The sequence below is a fragment of the Aquarana catesbeiana genome, linkage group LG12 (genome assembly GCF_042186555.1).
Source record: "Aquarana catesbeiana isolate 2022-GZ linkage group LG12, ASM4218655v1, whole genome shotgun sequence".
In the NCBI taxonomy this organism is placed as follows: domain Eukaryota; kingdom Metazoa; phylum Chordata; class Amphibia; order Anura; family Ranidae; genus Aquarana; species Aquarana catesbeiana.
The window spans coordinates 240,928,623-240,941,686 of record NC_133335.1 but is presented as its reverse complement, the minus strand read 5'-3'; the positions used below and the strand labels follow the sequence as shown (position 1 = coordinate 240,941,686).

Below are 13,064 nucleotides of genomic sequence, written 5' to 3'. Positions count from 1 at the left end.
TCACATGCACATGAACACAGAGAAACAAATAGCTATTTCTTCACGTTGGAATACAGAATTGTATTTTGTACAACTGCATCAGTGTCAGTGTTCAGTAGAGATATATTCTTTAGCCAGTAGATGGCAGTGTTTAGAAGTTTGTAGGTGCAGCTATAGTAAACTCTGCCTTTTTCTGGGTAATAAAGTTCCTGTTTCCTGTCTGCAGTTAAGCAGCAAAGCCCATGTGGACTGTGCACTGTCTGTTCTACAGCGCTATATACAGAATTTCAGAGCTCAGAAACCAGCGATTCAGCATTACAGGAGATGAGCATTATCAGGTTTTTGTAGTGATAGGTCCACATTAAGCATATTGTATGATTGGTGGTGGTTTTTCAGGTATTATGTTTGTTATCTGTGAAGCCATTAGGCTCCTCCGGAAACCATTGTTAAAAGAACGCCATCCTTCATTCGATGTGGCAGCGCACTGAGCAATTGTTATACTGTAGAAGTCGCTCCATAGTATACTATGAAAATGTCACCCAACAATGGCAGGAAGCTGTTGACATTAAACAAGTTGTTTGGTCTCTGTGTGCTGTGTGCGGCAAATAACGTCTGTCTTGCTTACAAGTATAGGCTACATGTGGTGTGAGCCATGACCTATTGCACTGACAGTGAACTTCTGATGCACCCATGAAGAATGTTCACCCATACCCAGTACTATCAGGAGGTGACCCTGGGGGTGCTCAGCATACGAGTGGAGGTGACCCTGGGGGTGCTCAGCATACGAGTGGAGGTGACCCTGGGGGTGCTCAGCATACGAGTGGAGGTGACCCTGGGGGTGCTCAGCATACGAGTGGAGGTGACCCTGGGGGTGCTCAGCATACGAGTGGAGGTGACCCTGGGGGTGCTCAGCATACAAGTGGAGGTGACCCTGGGGGTGCTCAGCATACGAGTGGAGGTGACCCTGGGGGTGCTCAGCATACAAGTGGAGGTGACCCTGGGGGTGCTCAGCATACAAGTGGAGGTGACCCAGGGGATGCTCAGCATATGAGTGGAGGTGACCCTGGGGGTGCTCAGCATATGAGTGGAGGTGACCCTAGGGGTCCTCAGCATACGAGTGGAGGGGAATCTGGGGCTTATCAGGATATGAATGGTGGCGATCCTGGGGATGCTCTGCATACAAGTGGAGGTGACCCTGGGGATGCTCAGCATACGAGTAGAGGTGACCCTGGGGATGCTCAGCATACGAGTGGAGGTGACCCTGGGGATGCTCAGCATACGAGTGGAGGTGACCCTGGGGATGCTCAGCATACGAGTGGAGGTGACCCTGGGGATGCTCAGCATACGAGTAGAGGTGACCCTGGGGATGCTCAGCATACGAGTAGAGGTGACCCTGGGGATGCTCAGCATACGAGTAGAGGTGACCCTGGGGGTGCTCAGCATATGAGTGGAGGTGACCCAGGGGGTGCTCAGCACATGATTGGAGGTGACCCTAGGGGTCCTTAGCATACGAGTGGAGGGGAATCTGGGGGTTATCAGGATATGAATGGTGGCGATCCTGGGGATGCTCAGCATACAAGTGGAGGTGACCTTGGGGGTCTTTAGCTTATGAGTGGAAGTGACCTTGGGGGTGCTCAGCACATGATTGGAGGTGACCCTGAGGTGCTCAGTATATGAGTGGAGGTGACCATGGGGGTGCTCAACATACTAGTGGAGGTGACCCTAGAGGTGCTCACCATACGAATGGTAATTTTGATATCACTGTTGAGGTCCAGGATATATTTATGATATATTCATATTTATGATATAGTCAATCATTTAAATATGGGGGGAATGGAAAGCCAGACCACTGGTACAAAAATCTGTCTTCACTAGCCAGCATGTTTTGGGGGTTGTAAGGGGCCCCCTTCATCAGGTCTTACCAAACTATTTGCTGGAGCAATCCTATCTTTAAAGCGATCTTATCAGAGTTCTCTACCATAAGCCCCAGTATTCCCATCTACTAAGAAGCCCTGATGAAGATGGGCCCCTGCATAAAGTGGACCTTCACCTTTCCTATCCACTTTCTCCAATTCCCTTCTTGCCCCTATCCTCTCATACAACTAGATATTTTTATTTATTTTTTGGGGTGATACCTTTCTCGGGGACCCCTCTTATCATTTCCCTATTTTTGACCTAGGTAAGAATTACAGAACAGCTGGCCAAAGCCTCCTGCGATACCCCCTTCACAAATGCTAGTAGATTGTGGCTACTCCACATCATAAGGGCCACGTGTGTTTTTCAGGGTTTTTGCAGAATGAGAATTCGCTGTGATGCACTCCATGGTTGTGGGGCTGACTGCAACAAGCTGGAAGAGACAGCTGGCCCTTCTGTCCCTGACCATCTCCTGTATCATGTATGTAGTCTCTGACCATCTCTTGTATCATGTCTGCAGTCTCTGACTATCTCTTGTATCATGTCTGCAGTTTCTGACTATCTCTTGTATCGTGTCTGCAGTCTCTGACTATCACTTGTATCATGTCTGCAGTCTCTGACCATCTCTTGTATCATGTCTGCAGTCTCTGACTGTCTCTTGTATCATGTCTGCAGTCTCTGACTGTCTCTTGTATCATGTCTGCAGTCTCTGACTGTCTCTTGTATCATGTCTGCAGTCTCTGACCATCTCTTGTATCATGTATGCAGTCTCTGACCGTCTCTTGTATCATGTATGCAGTCTCTGACCATCTCTTTTAGCAAGTCTGCAGTCTCTGACCATATCTTGTATCATGTCTGCAGTCTCTGACTATCTCCTGTATAATGTCTGAAGTCTCTGACCATCTCTTGTATCATGTCTGCAGTCTCGGACTATTTTTTTTGTATCATGTCTGCAGTCTCTGACCATCTCTTGTATCATGTCTGCAGTCTCTGACCTTCTCTTGTATGATGTCCTCAGTCTCTGACCATCTCCTGTATCATGTCTGCAGTCTCTGACCTTCTCTTGTATGATGTCCTCAGTCTCTGACTATCTCTTGTATCCTGCCCATAGTCTTTGGCTTTATCCTGCCGTCCTTTTGGTGATGTTGGGGGCTGCAGTTAAGGCCCCCCCATATCAAGGAAGTATACAAAGACAGAGAACAATCTTTCTGAACATGATATAAATTGATCTATTTTTGATACATTTTGCCAATTTTCCCACCTGTCTATCTCCTGCGGTTTGGCGCAGTTTTACATCTCAGCGCTTTATAAATCTGTGAGCAAACAGACAGAATTTTATGAAAAAGACATAATAAAAAAATGAAAACAGAAAAAAAACTGCCAACCTTTAGAAATAAGTGGCTTTTTAAGGGGCCCTATTTATAGCGGATAGGATGCAGAGTCACCCACCTGTCGCTGTCTGACACATCCCCCGCTCCTCTGTGGTCTCAGTCCCGGTAATGTCTCCACAGACCATCTATAAAGGGGGTGATCCGAGGAAAGGAGTGCAGGAATCCCGAAGTGTTACACACAGCACAGCAGATGGAGGGCGACCGGGGGGGGGAATAAACTTCTGTTTATGAACGTCTGCGAGGGCCCCGAGAGGCACAGGAAGGAAGAGGAGGGCAGGACAGCGGCCGATCACATGCAGAAATTATAAATATCTCAACCCTGATTCATTAACAAAAAAAAAAAAACTTCTCTGGAAGTGGCGTGATGGACGGCGCGCGGCTGCCGGATCCGGCTTGATTTTACACCATACATTTGATGTCTTTCCTGGAATTTTATCCCGGTTCAGGACTTGGCCGTGCACTGACTGTACGGAGCAGGAGCTTTTCTTCCTCTGGATGAACGCCGTACTCAGTTACTCGAGTGACGCTTCTCTCTCTGCCTTGAAAGTGCCATTTTTTTTGGGGGGGGGGCTCAAATTTTGCCATGAAGACCACAGTTTTATTAAAGTGGTTCTTGATCAGTTCTTTAACTACCTCAGCTCCGGAAAGTTTTACCCCCCCTTCATGACCAGGCCATTTTTGGCTAATCACTACTGCGCTACTTTAACCACTTGCTGACCGGGCTTTTTTCGGGCACTTTTGTGTTTATCGGTGCCCCCCCCCACCCCGAAAAAAAATTAAAAGCCAGCAACTACACATACTGCAGCTGCTGACTTTTAACAATCGGACACTTACCTGTCCTGGAGTCCAGCGATGTCGGCACCGCAGCTGATGTTTCCGTCAGCTGTCCGGTGCTGCCGCCGCCATTGCGGGTAAGGGTGCCTGGTAGTGTAGCCTTACGACTTCATGCCGGGAACCCGACTGCGAATGCGCGAGGCACCGCTCCTCTCTCCTACTGGCCCGGCGACAGGGAGAAGGAGGGGGGAGCCCTGCGGTGATGTCACGGGCCGCGGCCCGGACTCCCGGAAGTGGGAACGGGATATCTGTCAAAGACAAGTATCCTGCCCCACCCCCCCCTCCCCCAAAAGGTGCCAATTGTGGCACCGGAGGGGGAGAGGAGAAAAGTGAGCAGAAGTTCCACTTTTGGGTAGAACTCCGCTTTAAGTCAATATTTTTTGCTAGAAAATGACTTTTAACCCCCCAAACATTATACTTTTTTTTTTTTTTGCAGGGACCCTAGGGAATAAAATGGCGATCATTGCAATTTTTTATGCAACACGGTTTTGCAAACGCAATTTTTTTGGGGGAAAAACCTTTTGCAACGCCCCCTCCGCCAGCACACTGCCCCAGTTTAAAAGCATTCGTTGATCTCAATGGAAATAGATATTCGTGAGCTTTTCAGGCGCAAAAGTGTCTGAAAAGCACCTCAGGCTGGGCTCACATATGAGCCGCATTCGGCTCACAGCAGGGGGTTCCGGTGCGCCCGGCTTCACCGTTTTCAGGTCCGATTTCAGCCCCAATTTTGAGCTGAATTCGGACCTGAAATGGACCGAAAGACGCACAGCGTTTTTTTTTTCCTGCAAAACGCACCGGACCTAAAAATTAGCCGTTCATAGTACAAAAAGGGCAAATAATCGCTACTGTAAGGGGTTCGTTTTTTTTTTTTTACTGTACAACAGTGAAAGTAATATTTACAGTAGCGAATTATTTGCTCTTTTTGTACTATAAAGGGCTAATTTTAGTTTTTTTAACCCCATCATGTTACTGGCCGATTAATCGATTATGAAAATAGTAATCGATTATTTTCATAATCAATTAATTGTCGATTAATCGATTATTTGTTTTTCGGCCCTAGCGTGAACCCCGCCTCAGTGCGAAAGGGATCTTAGGGGGGATATTTGCTAAAACTGGAGCTCACAGAATCTGGTGCAGCTGTACATAGTAACCAATCAGCTTCTTACTTCAGCTTGTTCAGTAAAGCTTTGACAATAAAACCTGGAAGCTGATTGGCTCCCATGCAGAGCGGCACCAGATTCTGTGAGCTCCGGTTTTAGTAAATCTTCTGGACCGGCTGCACAAACTATTCTATGGACGGGCCGGCCCATTGTAATTCAAAACCTTTTTTGCATTGTACTTGCTCCTTTTTTTATTTTTACTTGTTTCCCTTTTTTAAGATTTTTTTTTTTTTTTTTCAGCAGCATGCCTGCGAAATATCACAAATATTTTAGATGACATTGGAAATCCCAGCAGTATTTGCAGAGAACTTCATCATTATGAAATCCTGGCCTCGCCTAGTTCAGTGTTTGCACAAAATTGGTTTTTGCTGCACCGCAGACATTCCCGATGAAAAAGGACTCTGTGTGTTTCCAGCGCTGCGTCTCCAGCAGACGTTCAGACAGATTTAAAGCACAACTCCACCCTACAGGTAGTTTAACTCCACATACACTATATCACCAAAAGTATTGGGACGCCTGCCTTTACACGCACATGAACTTTAATGACATCCCAGTCTTAGTCCGTAGGGTTCAATATTGAGTTGGCTCCGCCCTTTGCAGATATAACAGCTTCAACTCTCCTGGGAAGGCCGTCCACAAGGTTTAGGAGGGTGTCTATGGGAATGTTTGACCATTCTTCCAAAAGAGCATTTGTGAGGTCAGTGCTTGAAAAGGGCGGAGCCAAATCAATATTGAACCCTACGGACTAAGACTGGGATGTCATCAGGCCTGGTTCACACCGATGCATTTTTTTTAGCGTGTTTTCAGTTTTGCAGAAACCCACTAAAGTCCATTTAACACAGTTTCCTACGGGTCACGTTCACATCTGTGCATTTTATGGAAAGAGCCGGGGACTTTTTTCTGGGTTTTGATTCCAAAGACTTCAATGGATCAGAAACGTGTATTGAAAAAATGCAAAATGCACCTGGAATATGCAAACTGCAACCCGCATAGGTGTGAACCGGCCCTAAAGTTTGTGTGTGTGTAAAGGCAGGTGTCCCAATACTTTTGGTAATATAGGGTGCTTTGATAAAAAGTCTGCATAGATACATTTCTGATGTGGCTCCTGTCCAGTGACTTGAGATGATGTCATCAGTTTTTGGCGCATAGGGCAGTTTATTCAAATGAATGGGGCTACCCTACATAACGCACAAAAAAGTGGGAAATGCGCAATTCTTCCGCGTCACTCATATGTGAATACAGTTCTAGAATCGTTACAGGGATCCCCATCTGAATTAATTTCCCTAATGCCTGTGTCTGCCCTATCAGTATCTCACTTTGTAGTCACCCAAAGAAAGAAGAAGGTCTGATAAAATGTAATCAAGCAATTGATAGCAAACTGCATAGCTAAATTCTACACCACTGGTGCCCAACCTGCGGCCCGAGAGCCACACGCGACCCTTTGTGTGAAGAGGGATGCTCCAAGCGCTAGCATGCAACAACCCACTGACTCCAATGCTGTCGGGGTGCAGGCATCCAACAGGGCTTGTCCAGCCCACTGAAACTGATTAACAAAAAGGGTAGGAGGCCTCACACCAGCAATCAGCCCAGTCACCATATAAGGAGGATCGGCTTCAGCTTGTCTCCTCCCACACCCCGCTGATGCGTTTCGTCCTCCCACAGGCTTAGTCATAGAGGTCCTCTAGCATGGGGGTGGCTTGGGAGGAGACGAGCTGAAGCCAATCCTCCATACATGTGACTGGGCTGGTGTGTTGCTCCCTATCCTTTTTGATAGTCAACTCCTATAGCATATTTACAGTCTTCGCCCATCCCTTGTAGCATGCCCCATAGTCTCTGACCATGTCCTACTATAGTATCTGCGTAGTTTCTGACCACCTCCTATAATATGCCCCATAGTCTCTGACCATGTCCTACTATAGCATCTGCACAGTCTCTGACCACCTCCTATAGCATGCCTATAGTCTCTGACCATGTCCTACTATAGCATTTACGCAGTCTCTGACCACCTCCTATAATATGCCCCATAGTCTCTGACCATGTCCTACTAGAGCAGTCATATGCAATTAGCGGACCTGCAGCTGTTGCAAAACTACAGGTCCCATCATGCCTCTGCTTCTGAGTGTCATGCTTGTGGCTGTCAGAGTCTTGCTATGCCTGGTGGGACTTGTAATTCTGCAACAGCTGGAGGTCTGCTAATTGCATATCCCTGTACTAGAGCATCTGCGCAGTTTCTGACCACCTCCTATAGTATGCCCCATAGTCTCTGACCATGTCCTGTGGCATTTCTGCAGTCTCTGACCACCTCCTATAGTATGCCCCATAGTCTCTGACCATGTCCTGTGGCTTTTCTGCAGTCTCTGACCACCTCCTATAGTATGCCCCATGGTCTCTGACCATGTCCTGTGGCATTTCTGCAGTCTCTGACCACCTCCTATAGTATGTCCCATAGTCTCTGACCATGTCCTGTGGCATTTCTGCAGTCTCTGACCACCTCCTATAGTATGCCCCATAGTCTCTGACCATGTCCTGTGGCTTTTCTGCAGTCTCTGACCACCTCCTATAGTATACCCCATAGTCTCTGACCATGTCCTGTGGCATTTCTGCAGTCTCTGACCACCATGACCACATACTCTAACATGTCCACAGTTTTTGACCATCTTTTGTTTCATGCCCATATCCAGTTGTGTGTTCGCTGCTTCTGACACTGAATAGTCACTAAATTTTATGTGCGGCTCTTTGGTGATGTTGGGGGCCACACACAAGGCCCCCTATATTAAGAAAGTTGACCACCACTGTTCTACACTATTCAGTGGCCGTCTACCTCCCTGGAACCTGCACGTCTAAAGGGTGTCCAGGACTGTGTTCTTATACTTTTGCAGACTGCAAGAAGCTGATGTAACACTCCACCTACTGGCTGTTATGAAAACTGAAAGTACTAAAAAAAAAAAAAAAAAAAAAAAAAAAAAAACAGATGAAGCTACAGAGATGGGAAAAGGGGGGACAGACACACATTTTCAAAGTATGAAAAAACGTTTCAACAATATTAATGCAGCGTTTGGATTTAGTGATTAATGGTCTTTATTAATACTGACAGAAAGTTCAGCTTTAAATCGGGGGGTCAAAGCGGGCCCTGGCCAGGAGGGGGCGGTGGCGCCAACTTCTCCTGTTGCCCCAATCGGTTACTAGGAGTCCGGAATTTTCCAAGCATTATCTGAGGTGTCCCTGGAACAATGCCGCTCTCAATCACTGCACCTTACTGCATTGTTGTTTACTTCCTCATTCCTTTTCTTCAATAGTCCTGAAAGTCCCTACCTACGATCGTTATTCCATCACAATGTAATTATTATCAGTTTAATTCTCAGAGTAATCCAGTCACGGCAGCCGCCCCCGTACACAAACCTGTGCAGAGATCAGGACTTGAAGGAAGCCGGTTCTGTCCCTGACTGACTTCGTTTTGTAAATGAGTCTGAGAACGATCGATCAAAAGGGAAACTGTGGCTATTCAATTCGTTTGCAGATTTGATTGTTTTGAACGAATGGCAGATTTATTGTAGAGGTGCACCGAATGGAAATTTTGGTGCTGAAACCGAAAATTCAGGATGCACTTGGCCGAAACCGAAAATTACAGTTTAAAAAAAAAAAAAAAACCACACCATAAAATCGTGGGAAAAATCGTGCGAGTTTTCCGCGTCATTATCGGCACCTTTTTCTCTATCGGCAACAGTGGCGGCCCATGCATTGTGGGCGCACCCCCCCCCCCCCCCCAACACCTTCGCGACCCTCCCTATACATGCGCCCAGCCCCTTTCAGGACGCCGGGCGCATGAATTACTATGGCGGGATGTGTATTTTGAAGCACCTGATTAGAGCCAGAGGGGGCCTATTAGAGCCAGAGGCTCTAATAGGCTACAAAATAGGATGGGCTCGGGGCGCAGAGCATTGCGTCCGGAGCCCACCCAGGTGTGTTACAACAGTGAATTAATATTCACTGTTGCAACACTGATCGTCCTCCCGGCCAATCGAGAAGTGGGTCTGACACCCATCGCTCGATTGGCTGATAGGACGGGCGATCCTATTGGACGCCTATAGGAGGAGGGGAGGAGATGCACGGCGGAAAAGAAGAGGAAGCCACAGCCTGTGCCCACGGATTCCCCGCCGCTGTGTACCCACTGATCTGCCCACCGATCCCCCGCCTAATGCGCCCGCCTATCCCCGGCTTGATGTGCCCGCTGATCTCCGCCTGATGTGCCCACCTATCCCCGGTCTGATGTGCCCGCTGATCTCCGCCTGATGTGCCTACCTATTCCCCGCCTGATGTGCCCGCTGATCTCCACCTGATGTGCCTGCCAATCCCCCCCTGATGTGCCCGCCGATCCCCCGTGGCTGTGTGCCCTCCGATCTCCCTGCCTGACCTGCCCTCCGATCTCCCTGCCTGACCTGCCCTCCGATCTCCCTGCCTGACCTGCCCTCCGATCTCCCTGCCTGATGTGCCCGCCGATCTCCCGCCTGATGTGCCCTCTGATCTCCCTGCCTGACGTGCCCTCCGATCTCCCTGCCTGACGTGCCCGCCGATCCCCCGCCTGACGTGCCCTCCGATCTCCCTGCTTGACGTGCCCTCCGATCTCCCTGCCTGACGTGCCCTCCGATCTCCCTGCCTGACGTGCCCTCCGATCTCCCTGCCTGACGTGCCCTCCGATCTCCCTGCCTGACGTGCCCTCCGATCTCCCTGCCTGACGTGCCCTCCGATCTCCCTGCCTGACGTGCCCTCCGATCTCCCTGCCTGACGTGCCCTCCGATCTCCCTGCCTGACGTGCCCTCCGATCTCCCTGCCTGACGTGCCCTCCGATCTCCCTGCCTGACGTGCCTGCCGTTTCCCCACCAGGTGTGCCTGCTGATCTCCCCCCGATGTGTCTGCCAATCCCCACCGCTGATAAGGTAAGTGCCGGTGGACCGGCAGACAACAGGAGGGGGTTGGGGGGTTTTGAGGTGTGTGTGTGGTGGTGGTGGGGGGGGTTTGTCTAAAAATCAGCAGCCACCACTGATCGGCAAAATGCAGAAAACACAGTTTTTGTCCAATATGTTTCAGCCACCGAAATTTCGGTGCATCTCTAATCTGTTGCTTAAAAAAAAAAAGTGTCGAAGGCCACCCTCAGTCTATGTTTGATCTGACGTTGTCATGGTCCTGCACATTCCATCAGCAACGACGTCAGCCGTTTGATGGCTTGACAGTTGAGTTGACAGTTGACTTAAGCTCAGTGCTACCTTGTAACAGTTATCGTTCATGGAATGTCTTCAATGTCACTGTTTTGGGAAACGGTGAAATCGGTGAGTTTAGTTCCACTATAAAGAGAAACGACAAATAAATAAAAGTTTAACTTTAAAAGTGGAAGTTCAGTTTGTCAGTTTGACAAAATTGTGCACTGAGCTGCGCTTGCGCAGTGCACAGTTTCAGGAATCCCAAGCTGACTGAACTTCTGCGCAAGTGCGGGAGTGATGTCACCTCAGCCCAGCCAATTAAAATGGCCAGAAAGCAGAACCTGGAAGCCGCCCGGCTGAAGATGACAGCGGCTGGTGGGGAGCTGCAGGTCAGTGCAACTCAGGTGTGAAGGTGAGTAACGTTAGTTCCAACTTTAAAGTATCTTCTGGGAGATGTCTGATTCCCCTCTGGTTCCATTGTATATATATACATATGCACATACACATACAGTGCCTTGAAAAAGTATTCATACCCCTTGAAATTGTCCACATTTTGGCATGTTTTCCACCTCTTCTCCTGCTTCCCTCTCCCAGCGTGGCCTTCACTGGACTCGCTCCCCTAGGCCTAATGGAGGCAAGGGAGGTGGAGTGGGATTCCTCCTATCCCCCACAAAGCACCTTCCAGGTTATTCACTCTCCTCCCTTTCTTTCCTTCTCATTATTTGAAGCTCACTGTATACGTCTATTCTCTCCTACTTCCCTAAGAATTGCAGCCCTCTGGACCTTTCCTTGATGAGTTTTCTGCCTGGCTACCCTACTTTCTCTCTTCGGAAATTCCCACAATCCTTCTCGGTGGTTTCAACATCTCTGCTAATACAAGCACTCCTGCTACTTCTAAACTTCTTAGTCTAACCTCTTCATTTGACCTGAAGCAATGGGTACAGGCTTCTACTCACTCTGATGGCAACACCCTTGACCTTGTATTTTCTTACCTATGCACTCCATGCAACTTCTCAAACAATCCTTTTCCTCTCTCCGACCATCACCTTATTCGTTTCTCTCTCTCCCCCTGTCTTCCACCACCTTTCACCTCCAATCGCCTAACCATCACCCGTAGAAACTTTCGCAACTTCAGCTCCTCTCTCCTCTATTCTGCTACTGACCACCTCTATGACAAAATCTCTCCCCTGTCCTGCCCCAACCAAGCCACGCCCATCTACAATAAATCCCTGTCCTCCACCCTGGACAAGCTCGCTCCCCTCACTACACGCAGAATCAGGCCTCGACCCCTACAACCCTGGCAAACAGATGACACTAAAATTCTCAAAAAACGTAGTCGCGCTCTTGAGCATCTGTGGCACAAGACCAAGTCTCTCAAAGACTTCAACCAATACAAATCTGCCCTCCAAAAATACTATTCTTTCCTCCACACTGCAAAGCAGACCTATTTTACAACTCTTATTAACACCTTCCCATCCAGTCCCCGTAAACTTTTCTCTACCTTCAACTCTCTACTTTGTCCTCCACCGCCTCCACCCACTGACTCACTCATTGCCCAGGAAATCGCTAATCACTTCAAAAACAAGATTGATACAATCCGCGATGAAATCTCCATTCTACAGGTATCTCCCCCAGCTAAGACCCCATGTCAACAGGTACAATTGTCGCTCCCCCTATTCAAATCTGCTACTACAGACGAAGTTACTAAACTCCTTTCTAAGGCCCACCTGCCCACTGGACCCTATTCCCTCTCAAACACTACGGTCACCCTCTGACTCTATCCTACACTCTCTAACTCACATCTTCAATCTCTCCCTCACCCCTGGCATTTTCCCCAATGCTCTAAAACATGCACTGGTCACCCCCATGCTTAAAAAGCCATCCTTGGACCCCACCAATCTTGACAACCTGCGCCCTATCTCCTTGCTCCCCTTTTCCATTAAACTCCTTGAACGCCTGGTTTACAATCAACTAAGTGACCACCTCATTAAAAACAACCTTCTTGAGCCCCTTCAATCTGGATTTCGCCCTCAACACTCCACAGAAACTGCTCTTTTAAAACTCACAAATGACCTACTAACTGCAAAAACCAACGGACACTATTCTGTACTCCTAATTCTAGATCTTTCAGCTGCCTTTGACACGGTTGACCACCCCCTCCTTCTCAAAAAACTTTACTCCCTCGGTCTCTGTGACTGCGTTCTTCAGTGGTTCTCATCCTACCTCTCCCAATGCACCTTCAGTGTCACTTACAATTCTACTTCCTCCACTCCTTTTCCCTTCTCCGTCCCCCAAGGTTCTGTTCTTGGACCTCTTTTATTTTCAATCTACACCTCTTCCCTAGGTCAGCTGATGACACACAAATCTATCTCTCCACCCCTCAACTCGCTCAATCAGTCTCCTCACGCATCACTAACTTACTAACAGACATATCTGTATGGATGTCACACCACTTCCTCAAACTCAACTTGTCCAAAACCGAACTTATAATATTTCCTCCCCCACGTTCCTCTTCCCCCCGACTTCTCTGTCAAGAGCAATGGCACAAGCATGCACCCGTCCCCGCATATCAGGGTACTAGGTGTTATCCT

General features: G+C 48.3%; 1 protein-coding gene across 1 annotated transcript in view; it reads right to left on the bottom strand.

The window, feature by feature from the left end:
* Positions 1 to 6,206, bottom strand: part of PIK3R6 (phosphoinositide-3-kinase regulatory subunit 6) — a gene marked incomplete in the record, with an annotated part of 8,989 nt that extends 2,783 nt beyond the window's left edge. Inside the window, 1 exon segment of the mRNA XM_073607008.1 lies at positions 3,343 to 6,206.
* Positions 6,207 to 13,064: the final 6,858 nt, after the last annotated feature.